The 24,032-nt window shown below is 38.8% G+C and overlaps 2 long non-coding RNA genes across 3 annotated transcripts; both read right to left on the bottom strand.

The window, feature by feature from the left end:
• Positions 1-3,148: 3,148 nt before the first annotated feature.
• Positions 3,149-12,402, bottom strand: LOC148132760 (uncharacterized). Of its 2 annotated transcripts, XR_015746905.1 has the most exons (4): positions 12,047-12,402; positions 11,826-11,912; positions 8,141-8,183; positions 3,149-3,345 (listed from the first exon to the last, which is right to left on the bottom strand). It is a non-coding gene; the product is annotated as an uncharacterized LOC148132760 (long non-coding RNA). The 2 variants fall into 2 exon arrangements; XR_015746904.1 differs by lacking the exon at positions 3,149-3,345 and having other exon boundaries at positions 7,929-8,183; positions 11,745-11,912.
• Positions 12,403-13,330: 928 nt separating this feature from the next.
• LOC148132759 (uncharacterized) lies at positions 13,331-15,256 on the bottom strand. The gene is made up of 3 exons (XR_015746903.1): positions 15,026-15,256; positions 14,651-14,739; positions 13,331-13,366 (listed from the first exon to the last, which is right to left on the bottom strand). It is a non-coding gene; the product is annotated as an uncharacterized LOC148132759 (long non-coding RNA).
• Between the last annotated feature and the right edge of the window lie 8,776 nt (positions 15,257-24,032).

Genomic DNA, 24,032 nt, shown 5'->3' with positions numbered 1-24,032 from the left:
TGCAAAAAAGCAAAAGTAGTACTAATAGTAATATCTATCATTATATATAATACCATAGCTCAATTGCAAAAAGTAGCTTTTTTGGAACAGCTTGCATCCTACCACGATAGCTTTAATATTAAACAACACCTGCCTATCCCGGGTCCTTGACAGGATGGACAAACAATGCCAAATCCGGTGTAAACATCTGGCTGACTGTGCGACCAGCCATCGTAATAACCATGAAATAAACTCGTGTTCATACGACGGTATAAAAATACGTACCTACGGTTCCGTAAAGCAGCAATTTCCACTTTCCCAAAGCACATTCGTTCTCCCCTGAAATCTGCACGTGAATAAAAGTTGTCAGGACTGGGGTGCACTGCTTGCAAAGGAGAAACCTTCCCAAAATAAACGGCGGGGAAACACATCTTTGCTTAATACGTTTTCAGAAAATGGGACCAGTGAAAAGAGCTGCGCGCAGCCCCCAGAGAAAAGCTTCCTGTTTCATTTAACAAATGAAGAAGTAGCTGTCGTCAGATTTGAAAACAGCCGGTAACATGGCCCGGACCAATGATTGGGGCAGGGAAGGCTGCGTTTCATTTCTGGCGCCCGTTACAAACGCGGCGATTGCGCTTTCTCCGCACACGTGGAAGAAGGCGCCCCTTTTGCTGCTCTCTCGGCCGCTTTTGGTTTTCCGGGCTACGCTGAAGATGAACCGGTTGACAGCCGCAACGTGCGGTGGGGGGCTTGGGGATCAGAATCCCTCAGGAGAAAGCGACGTTCGGTAAGACGGAGTTCCTTTACTTTTAAATCGGTTTGGGGGGCTGCCTCCTTAGTCATGAGCTTTGGTCTGATCTACACAGTTATGCTTTGCTTAATAATATTGAACGGGGCCTCCGTGTTGGAGGACCCCAGTTGACACACTGTAGTGTAAATATCAACTGGAAGCGTGTGTGAGAAGCCTAGCTGATATTCTCTGCATTTGCTTAATACCGGGGCAACGGGATGCAGAATGGAAGCATCCTCTAACCCTCAGCCTCAACCACCGGACTGCAAATACTGTAGTCGTTTCACGTGTAAACGTTTGGAAGATCACACTCTGGGAGATGATGCCCATTTGTCTCTGAAAGATGCTGTGCATTAACTCTGAAATAGTAACTTTATGGCAGGTTGTAATTTAGCATTTTGGGATGTCTCTAGTTATATAGAGAAATAATGTTCTTAATCACACTACAGTTGTTTTTCACTGGTATTAACCAGAAGTTTGTGGGATTATGAAATGAAATTCTGAACCTGTGGAGGATGAGAGAAAGTCAGAAGACTCTGTTGGAGAAAGCTGAACTTTCTATCCTAAATTGATTTCACCCCTGAGAATTAAACTTCCTTTTATCAGCATAACACCCATCCTGCTGGGTATTATTCTGTAATCAACTAGAAATCAACTTTTACAGATAATTGAGCAGTCAGCTCCACAAAACAGAGTGGAATTTACTTTTGAAATGAAATCTTTCATTGTGTTTACAAAATTGGATTTTTACATTTCTATTACTTAATAGCAACAATCTGTCCCTGCATAAAAAAATTAAATTGAATCAAAATGAAGAATTTAAAATAAAGATGTGCTGGGAGGGGAAGATGTTAAGTGGGTCTGTGGAAGAATTGTTCAGTTTATATACCCAGAATAAATTCTGTGCTCAGAATTGATAGGTTTTTTCACCAGTTCTAATTCACAGACGTAGTAAAAAAAAAACCTGGTAAATTCAGCAAACCACTCTTGAATGAATCTGAAGGCTAGCCACAACTTCATTTTCAAGGAAGAGTAAGATTTTATATTTCTTTGATTCTAAATAATCCCCTTACTGCTAGCAGTAGAGCAAATCACAATATTGTTGCTTTAAGCATAGTCAAATTCAAATGGAGCTTGAGTGAAAAAGGAAATTATCCTTTGCTGTACTATGCAAATTAGAAAATCAATCTACCTTAAATTAAATTCTTAATATCAATGTGTGTGTGTGTATATATATATATATATATATATATATATATATATATATATATATATATATAATATGCAATGTGTGTGTGTGTGTGTGTGTGTGTGTGTATATATATTGTTTGCAGCATTCTTATTGAATATATTCTTGATCAGTTCTTATTCCTATGACTGAATATTGCCAGGCCCAAATTTTTAGTCCAGCCCAACAGTATCTGATTACAGGTAGTCCTCAACTTACAACTGCAATAAGAACTAGAAAATTCATCAAGTAGTTTTTAAACGAGGCTCACATAATCACACCCTAATTTATGACATTTTTTGCTGTGGTTAAGTGAATCCCCTGGTTGGTTTCCAGACATCACGTGACTGCAACTTGCAACCTCCTACTGGCTTCTCCATTGACGTTGCTTGTTGGAAGCTAGGTGGGAAGATCACAAGTGGTGATCATGTGACTAGGCTGCTGCAATTGTCTTTAAGTGTGAGAGACTGCAGAGATGCTGCAGAAGTCATAAATATGAGAACTGGTCATAAGTCAGTTCTCGCAGCACTGTTGTACTCTCGAATGGTTGCCAGGTTACAAATGGTTGTAAGACAAGGACTGCTTGTGTCATAGATTTCCAATTTCTGTTCCAAAAAGTATTTTAGTTGTAGGCTCCTGAACTAACTTTATTTGTATTAATATAGCACAGGTGGTTATTAATTTAACAGGTTAAGCATTTATGTGAAGAGAGCCAGCAAATTGTGCCTTAGACAAATGCATATTATCTTACTATGTTAGGTAGACATAAAACATCTTCAGGGAATTCTCAGTCATTCTTATACTAGTCCATGCCATCACTCATGCTTAGCGTCTGAAAAGAAGATGCTGAGCATGATGTGGGGCAAGAGCATTGTGCCTCAGCTTTAGGGCTAGTCCCATTTCTATGCAAATATCATTTTTGTGAGATATAATAGTAGTAGTTTGCTTGCCATTTTAGTTACACTCTTAATCTTTTCCATGATTAGTTGGTGCCACTATTTGATTTACCATCTTATACGTTTACATACAATACTGTGGGGTGATTTCCCCCCCCCTTTTATCATTTGGTTAAAGTCAGTTGATGCTGATTTACAGTCCTAATAGCAGGGTAGTTGCAGCCATTCTGATGTAATATTACTGAGTGATAATAGGATTAATTTTTGTTTTCTTCTTGGAATGGAAAGTTGAAACTGGAAACGAAAATTATTGCAAGGATGCATCATTTCTTCGTGTTGCTCCACAGGTTGTGAAACCTGAGCAAGTAGGCTAAGGCATATGAGACACAATATTGAACGTGGCAATCTTGACATAATTTCCTCTCTTCCTTCTTCATCATATCATGAATTATCTGCAATTTATGTAAGAATTAGAAACCGAGAACATGAATGTACTTGTTGACCTGTAAATATGCTTTGAAACCAATACCAGTTTCTAACCATGAGGGTTGGGAATGATGGGAGTTGTAATCCAAGACTTCTGGAAGGTAATAGCTTAAGGAAAGCTAATTTAGATCCTAGAAATCTCTGTGCCAGAGGGAGGTTGCTGAAGGCTTGACCTTCTGGTGACCTCCAGGCCTACATCTGTGACTCGAGTGAGGCAATGATTACATCTTCCAAAGCTCACCTAATCAAAGAAGGGAATTGGTGTCCTTATAAGGTAAAAGTAAAATTTGAACACTCCCCTATTTAGCTCAAAACCTCTGTTTCCTCTAGCTATCTTCCTCTTTTCAGTCTGTGCTTAAATTAGGGCTCTTAGATCTAGGCGGCAGAAATCTCAGTAGTCACCAGATGGCAGCAAGCAAAGTTTTCTTTACCTCTTTACTGTCCTCTAGTGGTCACCCAGATTTTTAGAGCTCAAGTCTTTATTAGCAGGCAGGAGTGTTTATCAAGGTTCAAGCAACACTAAGTAATGCAGTTCTTTTTGAAAGCCACCTTTTAGATTTATATCACTTCAAGAATTTTCTCAACTGATCAGAAGTGACTTGCCTTTTCTACTGGGTTTCAGTGCATACTGCAGAAATCAGTATACAAAGTTTTTGAAGGTAAAGAAATTAGGATTATGAACTGCTATATTTGGTGCCAGTCAAGGCATGCTAGGAAAAGTACTATTAATGCTCATAATTGACAATTTCATCATGTATTATTTCTCTTCTTACCCAACTCACTGCTACAGTCCTTTGAGAAACTTGCTGGTGTAAGTTTCTTTTCTTAGTGATGGAAAGATTTGTCTGAATCCATTCAGCAACTTTACCAGGATTTTTCCCCCTCTGTCTTCTGGTATAATGGTGGCTCCCTCTCTCTGGAACATCATTCCCCCAGAGATTAGAATGGCCCCCTTTCTAATACTCTTCCAGAAGGCACTGAAGACCTGGTTCTGCCAGCGGGCCTGGGGAACGCAAAGTGGGATGGAGCCCATCAAATGGCTCAGGTGATTTGCTGTCATTGGGGCAGGGGGTGGGAGTTGGGGGTGATTTTTTCCCCCAGATTTATTCTATTGTCTTTATTAATTTATTTGATTCTTTCTGTTAGTTTTTATTGTTTTTTATTTTAAATATGGTTTTACATTCTGTAAGCCGCCTTAAGTTTCCATGGGCGAAAAGGCAGCAATATAAATTCAATAAATAAATAATAATACACTCTCTCTCTCAAATCCTAGTTGTTTTTGCGTCAGTAGGGTTATTGTTTAATATTAGCTTTTCTAATGGTACAGTCTCTATTAGTTTATTAAGAGAAGAGGTAAAAGCTAGAATAAGAAGGAATCTGTGACAACCAAGGCCATTACCTAATACACACAACAATACTTGATGTGTATGTATACAGTACTTTAATTATCAAGGTGAGCAATTTGATGATAAATATGAGATTTTTTAATGTCTAATTTTCCAGAGCTTATGGACAACCCTCAGTGTTCATGCAGTTCCTGAAAATACAACTGGACAGGGTAAGGTCAATATTTTCCCCCAGTTTGGGGTCACTGCTTATGTTAATGGAGGGGAATTTAAGGGGCAAAATTAGTGCCATAAGCTTTCAAGAGTAAAAATTCAATCTCTTAAATAAAAGGATCTCAAAACCTTAAAGAAATGTTTTTTAAATATATTTTAAGGCAGAGTTCCCCAACGTTTCCAGCTTTGCGGACTGGTGGAGGTGGGGAAGGGGTATGGTTCCGTGAGAGCAGCAAGTGTGCGCGCACACACACAGCTTCGTTTGTGTAAGCAGCATCTAAATGTGCCTGCTGCTTACCTAAATGAAGCGCACACATGCGCTCGCCCACTGCTTATGGAAGTGAGAATGTGCATGCGTGCATGCGCTTGCTCGCTAGCCATTTCCGTGGCCTGGTTGCAAACCTCTCACAGCCCACAAATTTGGAACCCCTGTTTTAAGGATCAAAACGGGCCTCTATATAAATTTTGCAGTCTAAAATCTCATAATCACCAAGAATCCCTTTTTATTTTTCTGGCTATGCCTGTGATAATTGTGACTCAACAACCAGACTCTCTCTGGATCTTGGCTGGCAAACCAAAGTGTGACCCCAGCTGAAAGCATGTTGCCACCCCTTTATGTAGACTTGTGCTGAATCCGTTGCTAGTTTTATAAATAGAAAATTATTTCTAAATAATATGGACATGGTGATATATTTTAGTGGGTGATTTTACACAGAAGTATGGCTATGATATTTTTTTTTATTGTGCCAAGGTTGAGAAGCGCTGCTGTAACCATTGTTCTTGTGGAATCTCCCAGAGGTATTTTGCTTTCAACTGTGCCACCAGTTGTACTTGCTCATCCCAAACACAAACAGAATCTATGCAAGCCATTTATTTCAGCGAGCAAAGCCCACCAGGCTTTAGGCATCAATTACTTAATATCGATATCAGACTTTGCTTAATTAAAATACATCTGATTAATTTATACCACTTATTCAAAGAATCCAAATTAAAGCTAGTTCTTATACGTCTCCCAGTTTTCACCAGAAGCACCAGACTTGTTGTCCTCCATGTTTTCTTTCTTCAGCTCATCACTGAAGATGATGAGGATAACAATAGTTGAATGAATTAAATAGTGAGTTACTGTGCTATATATTTTGGAGGAAGAAACACCCCCCTCCCCATTTTTGAAATTCTTGTGTCAGTATCTTCTCTTTAGCTATGAGAGCAAACGAATGTTGGGTGGGCTGGAACAGAATTATGAATCATCCAGGACAAACAATAAACAGAATTTTTTTTTTGTTATATCAGAAGTATGAGACTCTTCATTCTAACCAGTTCCTTCATCCCTCAGCAAAAGAAGCCCAAAGGATATACTTTTTGTCTTTGTGATGTATCAAGGAACATACAACATACGCCCGAGATGTGTGTTTGTGTGGGAGGTTTCTCTATACATACTGTATGTGTTACGGAGGAAATGGATTTTCCTTATGGCAGCCTTCCAGAACCTACTACCTTCCATATGTGTGGGATCCTACAATACTCAGGCTCTGGAGCATAATATTGAATGAGGCTATTTTAGGATGTCACTTGATCCTGTCTTATTTTACCTTTGCATTGTTGGATGAAATGTCCATCTGGGTTCAGCTCCAAGTGGAGAGAAAGACACTGGAAACACGGAGGCTGATTGGAAAGATGGTTTAATGGTGGACAGGACCACATGGTTTGATGTTCTGGGTAGCTGACCACATGGAGTGGAGAGTGAGATATATTTATACCCTCTCTTGGGCTTTGAGCTTGCTTCCTGTTCTTGTGAAAGAAATTATTCTGATTGGTTGTTAGACTCCCATGGGCCCATGCAGGGATAATTTTGTAGGTTGTCTTGAGTCCCAGGCTTGGTTGAATTGCTGGGTGATGTAATCTTCCCAGGTGCCATGTAGTGAGATAGGTAGAGGGCTAAATCCTATTATGTCCTGAGGATGAAGGTCTTTTTGTCTTGTAGATCAGTGGTCCCCAACCTTTTTTGTACCAGGGACCCGTTTCAAGCACAAACACTTTTTCAAGGACCGGGGAGGGGGGGGAGAATCCGAGTTTGGTGGTTTGCTTGCGCACGTTTCATTACCTGACTAGGTAACATCTGATGTTGTTACCTAATCGGGTAATAAAACCTCTGCCAGCAAACCACCAAGTTCAGGGAGCGCCTCGGCCCTGCCTCCCTCAGCCCCATCCCTCAGGTGTCTCCCTCCCTCCCTCAGGTGTCTGCCTCGTTCCTCTTTCAGTCGCTCTCTCGCTGCTCCACCAGCCCAGGAAGAAACTGATTCAAAGAAGCGGGGGGGGGTGGCTTTTCCTGTCGCCGCAGCTCCTCCGAAGCGCCCGTTTACCCCCACCCCGCCCGCCCGCCCGCGGTTCAATCCACAGTGCTCCGTTCTGCCTGCCTGCCTGCCTGCCTGCCTTCTTCGTTTCGGAGCAGCTTTGGCTGATAAAAAGAGGCGAATAGTTATTATTCTCAGCCGAAGCTGCTCCCAAACAACCAAACAGGCAGGCAGGCAGAATGGGCACTGAATTGAAGCGCGGGCGGGCGGGCGGGTGGGGTAAACGGGCGCTTCGGAGGCGCTGCGGCGACAGGAAAAGCCATCCCCCGGCTTCTTTGAAGCAGTTTCTTCCTGGGCTGGTGGAGCAGCAGAGAGCGACTGAGAGAGGAACGAGGCGGGAGGAAACCGAAGCTGCTGAGCCAGAGAGCAGGACAGGCTTCGGTTGCTTCCTCCCTCCCTTCTTTCATTTGTGTCCTTGATCCCCGATCCCAGCAGCATTCACCGAAGGCGAAGAAAGCCGCCATTTTTTTACTTTTTTTCTTTGCGGCCCGGTACAGAGTGCTCTACGGACCGGTACCGGTCCGCGGCCCGGTGGTTGAGGACCCCTGTTGTAGATAAGATGGCCCAGTCTTTCTGGGGCTATTAACAATGTATGTATGTATACATTGTATGTATACATACATACAATGTATGTATGTATCTCCTTTTCTCATCCAGGAAGGTATAATATTCTGCCTTTTTAATATTTCCTAGAATATTTCATTCTTCTAGAAGGGTGGGTACTAATTTTCTACCACATGAATTTATGTTTGGTGGGAATTTTGCATGTTTTGAATGAACATCAGGTTGCCTTTCACCTGGTAAATAAAGTCTAACTTGGCAAAATCTTGCCTAAATTATTTTACATTCACCTGAAATTCTTTCAGGCCCTGAAATGTCCTACCGAGCTTTTGCCTGAGGGAGAAAAATCCAGTTAATTTTAATATTATGGAACGCTCATATTAGAGCAGCAAAACCTCATCAAATAAAGCCAATTTGCTAAGCCATTTGCACAATTTCCTGAGATAAGATATTTACTCTACAGAGCAGCTATATTTAACAATGATAATCCAGGATTCTGGTTAATTGTAAATTAGAAGCAACCAGTTTGATCCCCATTTTATGCAGGCAGATAAAACTAATCACATTATTTTGTCCTTGAACAAATCAGGATCAGAAGCCTGTAACAAGAGTTTTACAAACAATAAGCCTGAAAATGTTGCTTCCTGTCACATTCTGCTTGATAATAAGCAAAGGATAAGTCAAGAATCCCATTTTATTATGGTTGAACACAACTGTTTAAAAGAATATTTTGAAATATCCCATGATTGTTGACTATGAAATTCAAGACAGAGAAAAGGGTATTATATCTTTTTAATCCTTGCTAAAAAAAATTCACTGTAGGCATATATTCTTTCATCATGAAAATACCAAACAATAATGAAACCTTGGATTTATATAAATGATTGCATTGCATTATAGTGATTTTTTTTGACAGTTAAACAGCAGTTAATATATCAAGTTAATTTCATGCTCGTTCCTAATTTGGTCATTTGTAAACTAGAGTGTGGATTTTAAAAAGTTTAATGCCTTGCTACGTATTAGTAACAAGGCATTTTAGAGTAATTTAAAAAACATCAAGATGAATCATTATGATATTTGGTAGCCACTCATTAATTTTTACTCTCCTTGAGAGATCTAGTTCTGTCATGAAAGAATAATTTTATCATATGTACTTATCGACATATGTTGTTTAAACTGATTATATTTTTATAACCAAAACTTTGTGTAGGAGAATGTAAGACGTTATTTTAAAAATTACAATCTGCTTGTAGATTCAGATGTTTTTAGCACTTTCAAACTATGAGAAAACTTTTTTGTTACATCATTTTAATGTCCTAGTCCAGTGTTTTTCAAACTTTAATATAGTCAAATTTGGAAAAATAAACTGTTGTAGTCTAAGGAATCTTGTAGTCTTAGTTCCTTTTTCCAAGAAAAAAAAAGGATTATGTCTTTTCTGGCTACTTGCAGAATTTCTGGTTATTATAAGAGGAACAGCTATATGTAGTCTGTATGTTTTTGTAGTGTTGCTTATATGATCACAATTGAGCCCAAAATTTCTGTTGATAAATGAAACATTTGTTAAGTGAGTTTTGCTCCATTTTATATCTTTGCTTATATGAATCACTGCGGATGTTAAGTTGGTAACCTGGTTGTTAAGTGAATCTGGCTTCCCCATTGACTTTGTTTGTCAGAAGGTCATAAAAGGTGATCATGTGATCCTGGAACACTGCAACCGTCATAAATATGAGTCAGTTGCCAAGCATCTGAATTTTGATCACGTGACTGTGGGAATGCTGCAATGGTTGTAAGTGTGAAAAATGGCCATAAGTCACTTTCTCAGTGCCATTGTAACTTTGAACAGTCACTAAACAAACTGTTGTAAGTCAAGGACTACTGGTATTATCAGATACCATATTTCACCTTTTCAGATTTTTTGTTTGAGTGTGAAGTTTCTTTTTCTTTGCCATCTATCTGCAATATTTTTCAATCTCTTCAGCACTTGGTGCCATCTAGTGGAGACAGCTAAGATTACTGTACTGTTTGAAGATGAGGGGAAAATGTGGTTAAAGAATAGAATAGAATAGAATAGAATAGAATAGAATAGAATAGAATAGAATAGAATAGAATACTTTATTGGCCAAGTGTGATTGGACACACAAGGAATTTGTCTTGGTGTAAATACTCTCAGTATACATAAAGAAAAGGTACATTCGTTAAGAATCAAGAATTATAGCGTACAACAATGATAATCATAAGGTACAATCAGCAATCAAATCATACTAGGAAACAGTCAAGTGGGAGAGGATGGGTGAACAATGTAACATTTTAATATAATCTATTCTATTAATAAACATCATCATTCAACCCACATCAGTCCACTAGGCTGCAGGATGAAAACCTCTTCATGGACGTTTATGGACTGTAATCTACCATGCTGGTCCTTTCTGTGTAGGTAGAGAAATGTTTTTCAATTTCCTGGGCTAAGGCTGAGTCAGAGTGATTGGCCCAAAGTCCAACTGGCATACTGTACACAGGCCAATTTTTAAAAGTGTCTCTTCTAAGTTCTGCTAGATAAAACTACAAGAACCACTGCTGAAGTATATGTTTCATTTTGCTTTCTGTTTTTAATAAAATAGCATATGTGTGGATGTGATTACAGACTTTTGTATTGTTTCAAAAGCCCTTTCAGTAAAGGCAATAAGGGTGACAGAAAGGCTCTCTCCAAATTATAATTTATATCTCCCTAAAACTACTCCCCCCCACCTTTTATGATCCTTTAATTGGGCCAGAGTTGGGGCAACTGAATGGAACTGAGCATTTACTGGCCAAATGTCCTTCCTTTGATGCTTACACAGAGTTTACAGCAGATATTTTCTCTTTGTGCCCTGATAGAGAAACATCTGCCACTATCTAGGATTGAATTCTCAACCTTCCAAGTGAGAGGCGACCATCTTCACCTCTAGGCCACTCCCTAAAACAGCTGTCCCATTACTAAAACGTCTGGAATACTCTACCCGACTCTGTAGTCTCTTCCCCAAACCCCAAAAACTTTAACCTTAGACTGTCTACTATTGACCTCACCCCCTTCCTAAGAGGTCTGTAGGGGGCGTGCATAAGCGCACCAACGTGCCTACCGTCCCTCTTATTCTTTTATTTTTCTTATATGTACCCATTTCATGTATTCACAACTATGTATACGCTTATACTTATTATCTTGTAAACAATTGGCAAATCAAATAAATAAATAAATAAAATCTGTGCCCTAATTTACCAGCTCAGGTATTAAAAACATGAGCCCCATGTTCAAAGATAAAAGCATTTTAACTAGGGCTTGTAAGATTGGAAAGCTTTTTTTCTAAAGCAGCTGGTTGTGTAGGGGTAGATTAAGTCTTTTTTTTTTTTTTTTGAGCTTCCAATGAAGATCAGATATATTGTTTTTAAAGAGGTTTTACAACTTCCAAAAGCAGTGCTTTGCTTTCTCTACTTTTCAGATTAAAATACTGCTCTTAAAATTATTTATTTTAAGCATCTTAGGAATTGAAAAGTATGATACTAAAGTACAGATGCAATGGAAGAGAAATTTTCTCTGGAATGACTCAGCACTAGTTCCTTAGTATTGCGAATTTTAACTCAAACTTCCCCTTACTGTTTTATGTGAAAGAGGAAGAGATTGGCAGCATCTTGCTGGCCACAGATTCCCATTATGTTGAAATTTGGGGAACTGTATATTGTTTTAACTTATTAAACAAATCAGAATTGGACCACATGTTTTATGATTCTGACTTAACCAACCAACCACATTTTTTTTTGTTTAGATGTATAGTATAAAGCAGAAGTTTAACATCAGAATCAGACACACATTGGCTGGTATCCAAAGGAAGGAAAGAGGGATGCAGAAGTTTTTAAACTTACCAGCACTTGTATACTGAATGGGAAACAAGGATTTCTCAGGATTGCTAAGCCAAACCACTAAGTATCACAATTGGAAAATACCTCTAATTTCTGGTATTCTTCCTACTCACATTACACTGAAAATCATAGCTGTCAGGCATTCTCTCCCATTATCTGTCTTAACATTACCTATAAAAAACCAGAATAAAAATGTATGATCATCCAAATAGCTCATAATAAAAAATCATTAGAGTATAATAGTTTGAATGCCTACTCTGTTAGATATTAGAACAGTATTTCATGGCTTAGAGTTGTCTACTTACCAGGTAGTGAACCAGAGTAATACAGCAGTTGCATTTTTAAGCAGTAGATGGCAACAGCAATACACTACTCTTGGAATGGCTGATGGTGTTCTGTTTTTTTTAATGTTTTCCTTGAACAAGGAAGGTTGATATTTTTAAGACCAAAACAGAATCACATTCTCTCTCTCTTCTTTCAACACACACACATACAGAGAAAACCATATCACATGATATGTCTGTAAACAGAGAGGCCAAAGAGCAGCTGCTACTTCTGATCAGAATTACAGAACAGTTACCAAAAGGTCTTCTGAGGACATTGTTTTTAAAAAAATCAACATAATAAAAACTTCTCTGGAGCTCTAATTTTAAGAACCTTGCAGTCAAACCTCCATGATTCATGTAAACAGAAGTGGCGCAACTGCTGAATAATCCTGATAGGGCCTTTCTGTAAATATTTAATCTAAGTCAGACTTCCACTGAGCCAATGGGTGTTAAGGCAGCAAGAGTTTTAAGAGAAAGACACAAGAAAGGAGTATTTCTGTTGTGTATATCTTTTAAGTTCTTATTTTTAATATGTCAAAAATAATTTTTGAACTGTTTTAATAGGTGTAGGTTTGACTTTTTTATTACAAGCTACCCCCAAAAAGTCTTATAGTGATGGAATTTTAGAAGCCTTATATAAATAAAATGAAGTAAAACACAAATAGCACTATGAACTAACACATCATCAAAGTCCTTTAAATGCCGCTTTAAATATCTGTAGTTCACATTTCGTTATATAAATCTTCACCCATAAATAAATTGGGATGAAAGGAGAGTTTTGAGAAAAGATGAAATGGTTTTTTGCAATGAAGTAATAGGATTACAACATCCAATTAGGTTTAAGTGTGTGACAATATCTCTGAACACAAATGGAGCTAAAGATTTGTTCTCATGCTGATTATTTCTGAAGCAGGAAGAAGTTCTTATTACTCAGGTAACCTGTTAATTCTAGTAAGAGTCCAATTAACCTGATTAATTTATAGCAGCATGAATGCTCCCATAAATACTTTTAGTCAGTTTTGAAATCTTTACAAGAAGACTGGGAGAACAGTAAGTTTCCTTGGTATTTGCAGACTGTAAATTACATGTGCTTATTCAATCAATTCACTTGTAATATTGTAGATTACATAATTTCATTACACACAATAGTAGGTACCATTTAGAAAGTTTTATGAAATAGCTCTCACATCGCAGAGAAAACAAGAAGTCTTCCTTTTTCACATTAGAACAGTTTTGTGGAACCTTGCAGTTTTATGGATCTCTGTAAAATTTAGCAGGCTCTCTGGACAAGGTATGTACCTGAAGATGGAAATACCAGATGAGTCCAATTTCCAAAGGCAGAATAAACCAGCTTGTTGCTGTTGTAATATAAGTAAGACTAATATCACCCTTCCTTGACAATCAAGCAGTTCTTCATCACTGGCCTCGTTCATATAACAAACCTAGCCCTGTCCATCGCAAAGCCAGTCAAATCTGGCATTGGATTCTGAAAGCACATGATCAAAGTTATTAGGTCAGAAGATGTAATTGAGGAATGTAGAACCTCCTTTATTTTCTCTATGACAAAAAGGCCCTTGTATTTGTAGAGCACTTCATTACATCACTTAGTCCTTTCCATTGTTCAACCAGCAGCTATATATTAGCTTGATATTCAAGCTGTGTCTGGAAGATGGGATAAATATTATCAGATCTTAACAATGAGTTTGGTACAGGAGAATTTTATTTGCACTTTTTCAGCCATTCTGTCCGTCATTTGGTCTTATTTTTAGGCACAGTGGAGTGATTGACTGGGCTTTAGTGTCCTCAGAATATGGCTAAGTGGAATTACCTCGTGCAAAACTAAACTAAATCTAATCCAATTACAATTGATTGAGTTGATTGATACCTCACAATCCACTAACCACCTATTTTTCAGTTAAGGATGTTGCAAGAATTGGGCTACTTTGTGTTGATCCATTTTATATTATGGTTGACAAGGAAATGACTACAATTCAGAACTCGATTAGAGACATCCAGTTTATTGGATTGTTCACAGTTTTACATGCAAACCTATGCTTGTCTCGTGAGAAGTAAAGTCTGCTGAATTCAGTGGGCTTTATTTCCAGATAAATGTTTTACAATTGCCTAGGTTACCACAAAACAGTTTAGTTGCTGGGAAAGCTAGTTACCTATAGAGAAGCAATAATTGTCAGACCTTATTTAGTAGCAATAGAGCAGATGCCTATAATTACCAATGTATTAGTAATTCCTAAGTGGTGTCTGAAACCCTCAAATAAAGATGATGGGCTGAAATCTAGGATATGTTGTAAGATTTATTGTCTTGGAAGATCAAATGACAGATATATTGGCATCTGTGAAGGGGGAATAGACTAGACTAGAACAGAACAGAACAGAACAGAACAATAGTTGAAAGGGACCTTGGAGATTTTCAAGTCCAACTCCCTACTTAGGCAGAAAACTCTATACTATTTCAGACAAATGGTTGTCCAATTGCTTCTTAAAAACTTCCAGTATTGGTGTGATGACCCAGGGCGTGGCACAAAGGCAACACAGTCACATAAATAAGAAGAGTTTCTTTAGTACCTCCAATTTTGCTCCCAATGTTCAGGTTACCTTCGGCTGGAGGAAAAAAGCCTCTCCCAAGAACAGTCTTTAATTGGAGGAAATTCTGTCTGAAAACAAAGTACATACAAACTGTAAATAAAAATCCACACAAACCACGTTGCAGTAATTAACTTGACAGGGCAGGAGAAGGAATTGCAGACTTGAAAGGCCAGCAAAACACACACAGTTAGGAAGATGCCAGGAACCCAGATAAGCCTCGACAATACCAGATAATTCACGATTTGCTCTCAACAGTTGGCTGTGCGCAACTCCCTTTTTTAAAAATTGTGTTCCCAGCTGTAGCTAATGAAGGGAATCAGACCCCTTTCCCTCCCCGTAAGTCACGCAACTCACATTGCTCCCTTCCCTGTTCTTCCCTCCCTCTAGGATGTAGAGGGGGTGAGCCTGGGTTTTCCTCTGAATTTCCTCTGCCTTGCTCTACCTCTCCTCTGCTCTGCCCAGCCAGATTTTGCCCTTCCCCAGTTTCTTCCACAGCCAATGGAGCCACACTCCCACTCCCTGTCAGTTGCTCGGCCTCCCCCTCTGAATTAGATTCTGACAGGGGCATGACAGTTGGAGAATTGACAACTTCTGGAGGCAAGTTGTTGCACTGATTAATAGTTCTAACTGTCAGGAAACTTCTCCTTAGTTCTAGGCTGCTTCTCTCCTTGATTGGTTTCCACCCATTGCTTCTTGTCCTGCCCTCAGGTGCTTTGGAGAATAGCTTGACTCCCTCTTCTTTTGTGGCAACCCCTGAGATATTGGAATTCTGTTGTCATGTCACCCCAAGTCCTTCTTTTCATTAAACTAGATATACTCAATTCCCGCAACTGTTCTTTATATGTTTTAGCCTCCAGTCCCCTAATCATCTTTGCTGCTCTTCTCTGCACTTTTTCTAGAGTCTCAACATCTTTTTTTACATTGTGGCGACCAAAACTGGATGCAGTATTCCAAGTGTGGTCTTATTAAGGCATTATAAAGTGGTATTAACACTTCATGTGATCTTGATTCTATCCCTCTCTTAATGCAGCCTAGAACTGTGTTGGCTTTTTTGACAGCTGCAGCACACTGCTGGCTCATATTTAAATTGTTGTCCACTAGGACTCCAAGATCCCACTCACAGTTACTACTATTGAACAAGGTATTACACATACTGTACCTGTGCAATTTTGGGGGGGACCTAAATGCAGAACCTTACTTTTTTTCATTTTGTTAGATAGTGCCCAATGTTCAAGTTTGTCAAGATCCTTCTGTATCTTAAGCCTACCTTCTGGAGTGTTGGCTATGTTGGCTACTCCTGCTAGCATGGTGTCACCTGCAAATCTGATGAGTTCCCCATCTATCCTCTTATCCAAATCATTGATGAACACGTTGAAGAGTACTGGCCTAAAATAGAACCTGGGGGTACCCCACTTCTTCTCTCTATAGATGCAGTTCCATCAAGGACTACAAGCTGAGTGCGGTTGGCCAGCCAATTATGAATCCATCTGGTGGTAATGCTGTTTAACCCACATTTTTCTATCTTATCAAGTAAGAGGTTGTGGTTTACTTTATCAGTCCAAGTAAATTATATATACATCATTTCTCTGGTTCACTAATTTTGTCACTTTGTCAAAGAACGCAATAAGATTTGTCTGGCATGATCTGTTTTTGATAAACCCATGTTGGCTTTTGGTTATTACTTTGTTTGCCTCTAGGTTTTCGCTAATTTGTTGCTTGATTATCTTTTCCAGAATCTTCTCAGGTATTGAGGTCAGACTGATTGGTCTGTAATTTCCTGGATCTACTTTTTCCCTTTTTTGAAGATGGGAACTACATTAGCTCTTTTCCAGTCCTCTGGCAGTTCCCTGGTGCTCCAGGATCTTTGAAAGATATAGTTCAGTGGTTCTGAGATCACGTCTTCCAGTTCCTTCAGAACCTAAATAAAAGGGAAGATGTCTCTGATTGACTGACACCTTTTTCATATATCTTTTGTGTGTGTTTAAACCTTGTTTTGGGGAAAATAGGAGGAGGAAGCTGTGTTAATATGTTCACGCCCTGAGTTATTTGTAAAAAAATAAAATAAAATAGAAATAAATAGATAGAGAAATAAATGGGTGGTTGATTACATGGCCATACTTGCCATCCTAACTTTTGATCTCTTCCTCAATTACCATGAACACATTGCCTGAAAAAAGTTCTGTCAGTGAGGTTGAGATATAAATCTGAAGTGAAAGTAACCCTGAAATAAAGATGATTCCCACAAAAGAAAAAAAATAGACAAATTTTGTTGGCACAGTATTCAGAATGCAGTATTGCAAGCTAACTACCCATTGCCAGGAGTTTGATCCTGACTGGGCTCAAGGATGACTCAGTCTTCCCTCCTTCCAAGGTTGGTAAAATGAGGACCCAGATTGTTGGAGGCAATATGCTGAAATTTGTGCACTACTTAGAGAGTTTTGTAAAACACTGTGTGGGGGTATATAAGTCTAAGTGTTAATGCTTTATCTAAATAGTGGCATCTTTATATGTTATGAAAGAGTTAAGATCACTATGTAAAAAGCTTCTCCCAAGCATTAGCTGTATTCTATTAATTTAATACTTTATCTTCAAAGTCATCTACAGCTGTATTATTTCACATATTTGTTTCATACACACACATAGCAATAGCTCTTGGACACATATACAGCCCCATAGTACTTTACAACACTCTCTGGGTGGTTTACAATTTTAGCATATTGTCCCCAACAATCCTCATTTTCTCATTTTATTGACCTTCAAAGATGATGAAAACTGAATCAACTGAGCCTGTCAGAATTGAACTGCAAACTGCAGTACTGCATTCTAACTACTGCGCCACCAGGGCATCCAAATGACAACTTCAGTTTGTGTGTGTGTGTGTTACATGAAAAGGTGTAGAACAATCTTGTAGAACAATTTTGGGTGTGGCTGGGGAACTAGGAGAATTGCAGTCTATCTTACCCGGAGACACTAAATCTGGAAAAACTAAGCTAAACAATTATTGTTTAACTTTCCTTTGACAGGCAAATCTAAAAATGTATTTGCAATGGAAAAATACTGATCTAGAGGTAATATGATATGGCATGAAATGCATATCTCCCTCAGAATATGTGAAGTCTATGGTAGCTGTTTCCTGTAACAAGACTTTTAGTTATTGGGAGAACTAACCAGAATTATTCTAGGAGGGAGTTTCTAATTATGATTGATAAATAATAAAACAAGTAATATGACATATTGTAATTATCATCTGGTATTGGACTACAAATAGGAAGAGAAAACTTTTCCCACAGAAGGTCTCAGGGTGACTATAGGCCAACTTGCCTTATAAGATAATTGGGAGGAAGGAAATGCTACAGACAGGATATAGGTTAAATAAATGTAATATTGCAGTGAGATTTTTGTCTAATTTATCTGACTGTTTTGTTCATCCTATAATGTACCTTATGTTTAACACTGTAGTCTTTGAAATATTCCAGGTTACTTGTTGATTTTTATTCCCAGAAAATAAAGCTATTTTGATATCTTCTTTTTCTGTTCAGAATTCAGGAAGATTTTTCTTTTACTGGATTATCATAGCAAAGAAATATAGATTTTTAAAAACTATTTTGAAGCATTACTTCATTTAGGAATGGAATATTAACTTGTCGATAAATAAGCTTGACAATATACATTTATTTAGCACATATGTTGATGTTACAGAGGTCATTCCAGTAAGCTGTCTAAAATGATTACCTTTTGTTAAGAAAAAAACTGCCCGTTTTTTTAAAAAAATACTATTTTCTGCTTAACAAGTTGCTAATGAATTTCACTGAAGGATTGAGTAGCGGTTGAATTTTATTTTCAAAAACTGGGGGAATCGCTTTTCTTAGCTACAACTAGAAACCATTCCAGTGAATACATGCAGTGTGATGTTTGCCGCTTCTCTCTCATTCTTCTAAAGAAATATTAAAGGTAGCTTGCAAATAGTTTTAGACAAGGCTCTTTCGCTTTATTTTTCTGTCCCTTAAATGTATTTACTAATAGAACTGGGGAAGAATTCTGGAGAATGCAGATGTTTGCACCATTTTGATGCAATGGCTAAAAACTAGGAAACGGAGACCTCCCTTAAGCATAAAAAATAGCTAGAGCTAGTTATCTTCCTTAGCCCAATCCCACTAGGGAAAATAGCAGGTGGGAGCTTTTAATATGTACACTGCCTTGAAATCACTAAAAAAAGCGGGATATAAATAAATAGGCAAAGCAAGAAAGCTTTGGGCTGGCCTAATAACAATTCTGCGCTAATTAGGGAAGGATACGAAGTTTGGGTACCTTTTCCAATTTTTTAATTTGGTTATGTTTTTATCCATTTTGGTGGGGTTTTTTGGAATGATGTCTAACATGTTCCCAGTCCTGCTTAACTACCAGCAGTGTCAAGCAACCAGCTTCTTGCAATCTTGTTTCTTATCCCTTGATGATATCAGTGCATGTGGGTCACTATGCCTTCCAAGCCAGGGATTAATCTCCACCAACCATGAATGAGTAGAGAAACATGATCTCTATAAAAACAAAGGCTCCCCACCATTTCAGTCCCTTTTGCCTCTCCTTACAATGAGAACTGTTGGTTTCTATGTTCAGTTACTCTCCTTCTATTTTTTTTTTTCTCTCCCCCCAGGCCTGTTATAACCATCCAGAGCCTCTTATCTGCCAACAGCAGTCAAAAGGCTGAATAAGACGGAGCTTATCTAGAGAGTGAGGCCTTATCTCCAGTGTGTCTGGGAGCTGGCAGTCTCCTGTGTTTACAGTCAGAGGAAATAATTTTCTCAGAAGGCAGCAGGGATTCTGCTGTAAGATCTTGGTCCTTCTTGGCAACTTGGCAGCAGAGCTTTAAGTAGTGAAGTCAGTAGGCTTTTGACACCATCTTCAAGTTTCATGAAAGACAACTTACTTCAATCTGGGGATTGGAATTCAATAGAGTTGCCTTCTTCTTGTTCTGTATTTCAATAAATATACATACACTCACTGTACATACATACATGGTTGTATATACACACCCACACCCACACACTAACTATTACAGCAGATTGTCACTTATCCGTGGTCAATATCATCTCAGATTTTAATGTTTCTCCATATTAGATAATAAAATTAATATAAGAATTTCTTTATTAATTTACTACAGCAATAACAAAATGAGCTAAATTTCAGTTAGAAATTAATTCCAAGATTGGAAGGCACTGCTCATGGCCAATCACAATAATGTTATGTGGGAGTGACTTTAGGAGAAGGGTGAAGAGATGCCTAGGAAAGAGGTAGCATAGCCTCCAGTTGGATAGTAGATGGGCAAGAGGCTCAGAATGTAACCTCCTTAATTTTGTGAGTTGTAAAATAGATTGTGGGAGAATCATACTTTCAAACTTTTTGTGTGACAGTGGGTGATTGCTCTTGAAAGTCAGAATGTGTGGTGTGTTGGTAGCCTTGTTATAAAGAAAAAGGAAGTTATAGACTGTCCATATGTTGAGAATGCTGCACTTTAGTAATTTATTCCTGCAGATTATCTCCAACATCCCTTTCTGCTTGTATTGCAGGCTAATTCTGCCAACTGCCAGCAGTTCAATTCTCACCGGATCACAGTTGACTCAGCCTTCCATCCTTCTGAGGTTGGTAAAATGAGGACCCAGATTGTTGGGGGAATATGTTGACTCTGTAAACAACTTAGAGAGGGCTGTAGAGCACTGTGAAGTGGTATATAAGTCTAGTGCTATTGCTATTATAGAATAGAATAGAATAGAATAGAATAGAATAGAATAGAATAGAATAGAATAGAATACCTTTATTGTCATTGCATTCCACAAATACAATGAAATTTGAAAGCTACTCCAGCAAAGTGCCCCAAGCACCACATCACAATCACACTACTGAGTATTTTAAAATAACAACAACAACAACAACAACAACAATAATAATAATAGTACCTAGTCTAGTCTAAAACCTATCTAAAACATTTAGTAAGTTAAATAGTTTAAAAATGCCACTACATACATGGGACTAAATCACAAATGCACTGTTTGATTCAAGACAATTATTGCCTTGGAAAAGAAACTGTTTCTCAATCTATTAGTCCTCATTTTAAAACACCTATAATGTCTCCCTGATGGTAAGAGTTCGAAATATGAATGACCAGGATGAGAATGGTCTGTGGAGATTTTTAGTGCTCTAGAGGGGAGTCTGGTATTCGCAATCTCTTCCAAAGAAGAAAGAGAGCAACCGATGATTTTTGTGCTGTGATGCTGGAGCATCTTCTTATCCACTACAGAAAGTGCAGGCGCTGTTGGGCCTTTGCAGTGGCCATAGTGTGGACCGACCAAGTAAGGTTGTCGGAAATATGAGTTCCTAGAAATTTAAAACTATGAACTCTTTCCACACAATCTCCATTGATATATAGTGGGAGAGGCTCTGCTTTGTATCTTCTGAAGTCTATAATCAATTCTTTGGTCTTTTTGATGTTCAGGGTGAGATTATGACTCTTGCACCACAAGACCAGTCTGAGAAACTCTGACCTATAGGCCGTCTCGTCTTCTTCTGATATGAGTCCCACCAACGTGGTGTCGTCTGCAAATTTTATTATAGAATTAGTGAGACAAGAGGGAATGCAGTCATAGGTGTAGAGTGAATACAAAAGGAGGCTCAGCACATAGCCCTGTGGAGAGCCAGTGCTGAGAACAAGAGTGGAGGAAAAACAGCTGCCAATCCTAACAGTTTGGGGTCTGTTAGTAAGAAAGTCCCTTATCCAATAGCAGATGTGAGAGGAGAGGCCCATTTCCAGCAACTTCTTAATCAGTATATCCAGAATGATGGTATTAAAAGCCGAGCTGTAATCAATGAAAAGCATCCTTATATAGCTCCCACTATGCTCCAGATGGTCCGGTGCAACATGGAGAGCCATGGCAATAGCATCCTCTGTGGATCTGTTATTCCAATAAGCAAACTGGTATGGGTCAAGGTTTGATGGGAGGCAATCCTGTAGATATTTTAAGACCAGTCTCTCAAAACACTTCATGATTATGAGTGTGAGAGCTACTGATCTGTAATCATTTAAAGCAGTGATCCCCAACCTTTTTTACGCCGCGGCCCGGTACCGGCATCAGCTGGGCGCCTGCCGGTCCGGCATCAGCTGGCGCCGCCATCTTTTGATGAAAAACTGCTTCCGGTGAGCTTTTCCGGAGAAGCTCACTGGAAGCACGTTTCATAAAAAAGATGGCGCAAGCCGGTTTGGTAGAAATGGCTTTCTACCGGAAAAGCTGGATGCTTTTTGATGAAACGTGCTTCGGTGAGCTTTCTCCGGAAAAGCTCACCGGAAGCAGTTTTCATCAAAAAGATGGCGGCGCCACAACCAGCGGCCCAGTAGGAGTTGTCCGCGGACGTGCCGTCCGCGACTTGGTTGGGGACCCTGATTTAAAGTATCAAAGAGGGCTTTTGGGAATTGGAATAATAATGGAAGTTTTGAGACAAGATGGATGGCTTGTGTGAGAAATAGGTTAAAAATATTTGTAAACACACCTGCGAACTGGTCACCACATGCTTTGAGTACCTTCCCAGATACCCCATCAGGGCCAGCGGCCTTCTTCACATTCACTGCTCTAAGCACCTGCTTCACATCATACTCTTGTACTGTGAACAGCTGAGTAATGGTGGTTTGTAGAGGCAGTGTGTTCGAAGACCTATTCAGTTCGAATCGGGCAAAGAACTAGTTCAATTCTTCTGCCAGTGATGCGTCCTTATTGATCAATATAGGGTTGCTGCCTGTAATTAGTGATGTGTTTAATTCCCTGCCAAGCCCGCCATGGATCACTATTTGTGAAGTAGTCCTCAATCTTTCCTTTATAGTCCTTTTTTGCCTCCTTGATGCCCCGCCTCAGTTCCGCTCTTGTCTTGTTTTATACCAAACCCTGTCCCCAGACCTGAATCACGTGTCCTGAGAAGCAATTGCACATCCTTGTTCATCCAGGGCTTCTGGTTTGGAAAAATTTGCATGCGCTTATTCACAGTAACCGTATCCACACAGGTCAAGATGTAAAACAGTACAGTTTTTGTATATTCCTTTAAATCCTCTTGCTCAAATCAATTCCAAATAGTATTTGAGAAACAATCCTGCAGCTGATCAAGTGCTCCCTCTGGCCAGATCTTGATGAGTTTGATTTCAGGCTTAGTTTTCCTTCTGAGGGGGGTGTATGCTGGCATAAGGAACAGTGATAAATGATCTGAAAGTCCCAGATGTGGAAGGGACACTGCTCTATATGTATGCTTTACATTAGAATACACATGATCAAATGTATTGTTTCCCCTGGTAGCACATGTCACATACTGAGTAAATTCTGAGTAAATTTATAATACTCATAAAATCTAGAATCGTATGTTTGTGTGTTTTTCACCATCAGATCCCGCACTCTTATGTTAATTCTCATCTACTTTATACATATACCAGCCCATTCACAGCCAAGTTTTGTTAAAAGTTACATATCATTAAGTAGGGAGTTGTAGTTGATGGCACTGTAATTTATTTCAGTATTCCTCCTCCATCCCTCATTATAACCTGTATCTGGAGATGGAACATCCCAATTTGCAGTGTGGTTATATCAATCCCACACATAGAAAATGTACCCATAAAATGCCAAGGTGAAGAATAGACTGTGTTGGGGCCAACATCAGTAATCTTCTGGAACATATCCCATCTGATATCTTCCAATATTAGTTTCTGGAGAGAGGAGCATAAACAACTTGCAAGCAATATTTTCTAGTGGAGCAGTTGAAATATCTGATAGTAGTACAACTAAGGCAGCTTCAGCCAAATGTTTTAAAATGTTTTCATCTAATTTCTTGAAATTCTTCTAAAAAACTATCACAACAAAAAGCAATATATTAGCTGATTGATGAAGATTTCAAAATGCTACCAGTAACAAAGACAAGGTCGAAATACTAAAAACCTGTTTTGGTTGTTGTTTCTAACCCTCAAAGTATGTGCATTTGCAAGGAAATAATTGAAGGCAGGATTCAAGTATGAAATTGATAGAAATGGGATTAGGGTGTACTTTGAATGAGATTAAGTGTCCTGGGCCAGATGAATTATATTCTAGGACATCAAAAGAACTAACTAATGATTTTGCTGAACTTTTAGGTATTATTTGAGTAATTCTGGAAAAGTACTGAAGCATGGAAGGATAGCATATATCAAGGTTGTCAAACTCCTGGCCTGCGGGCTGGATGTCTCACATGCTGGCCACGCCCACGCCCGGTTTAGCGAAGGAAAAAAATCCCGATACATCACATGACGATGCCGTGATATCACGAGTTTGACACCCCTGGCATATATTGTCCCAGTCTTCAA

The sequence above is a fragment of the Notechis scutatus genome, chromosome 1, assembly GCF_049901735.1.
Source record: "Notechis scutatus isolate UNSWTSFEM ecotype Mainland chromosome 1, rNotScu1.2, whole genome shotgun sequence".
Taxonomy (NCBI): Eukaryota; Metazoa; Chordata; class Lepidosauria; order Squamata; family Elapidae; genus Notechis; species Notechis scutatus.
This window is presented reverse-complemented; position numbering and strand designations above follow the sequence as displayed.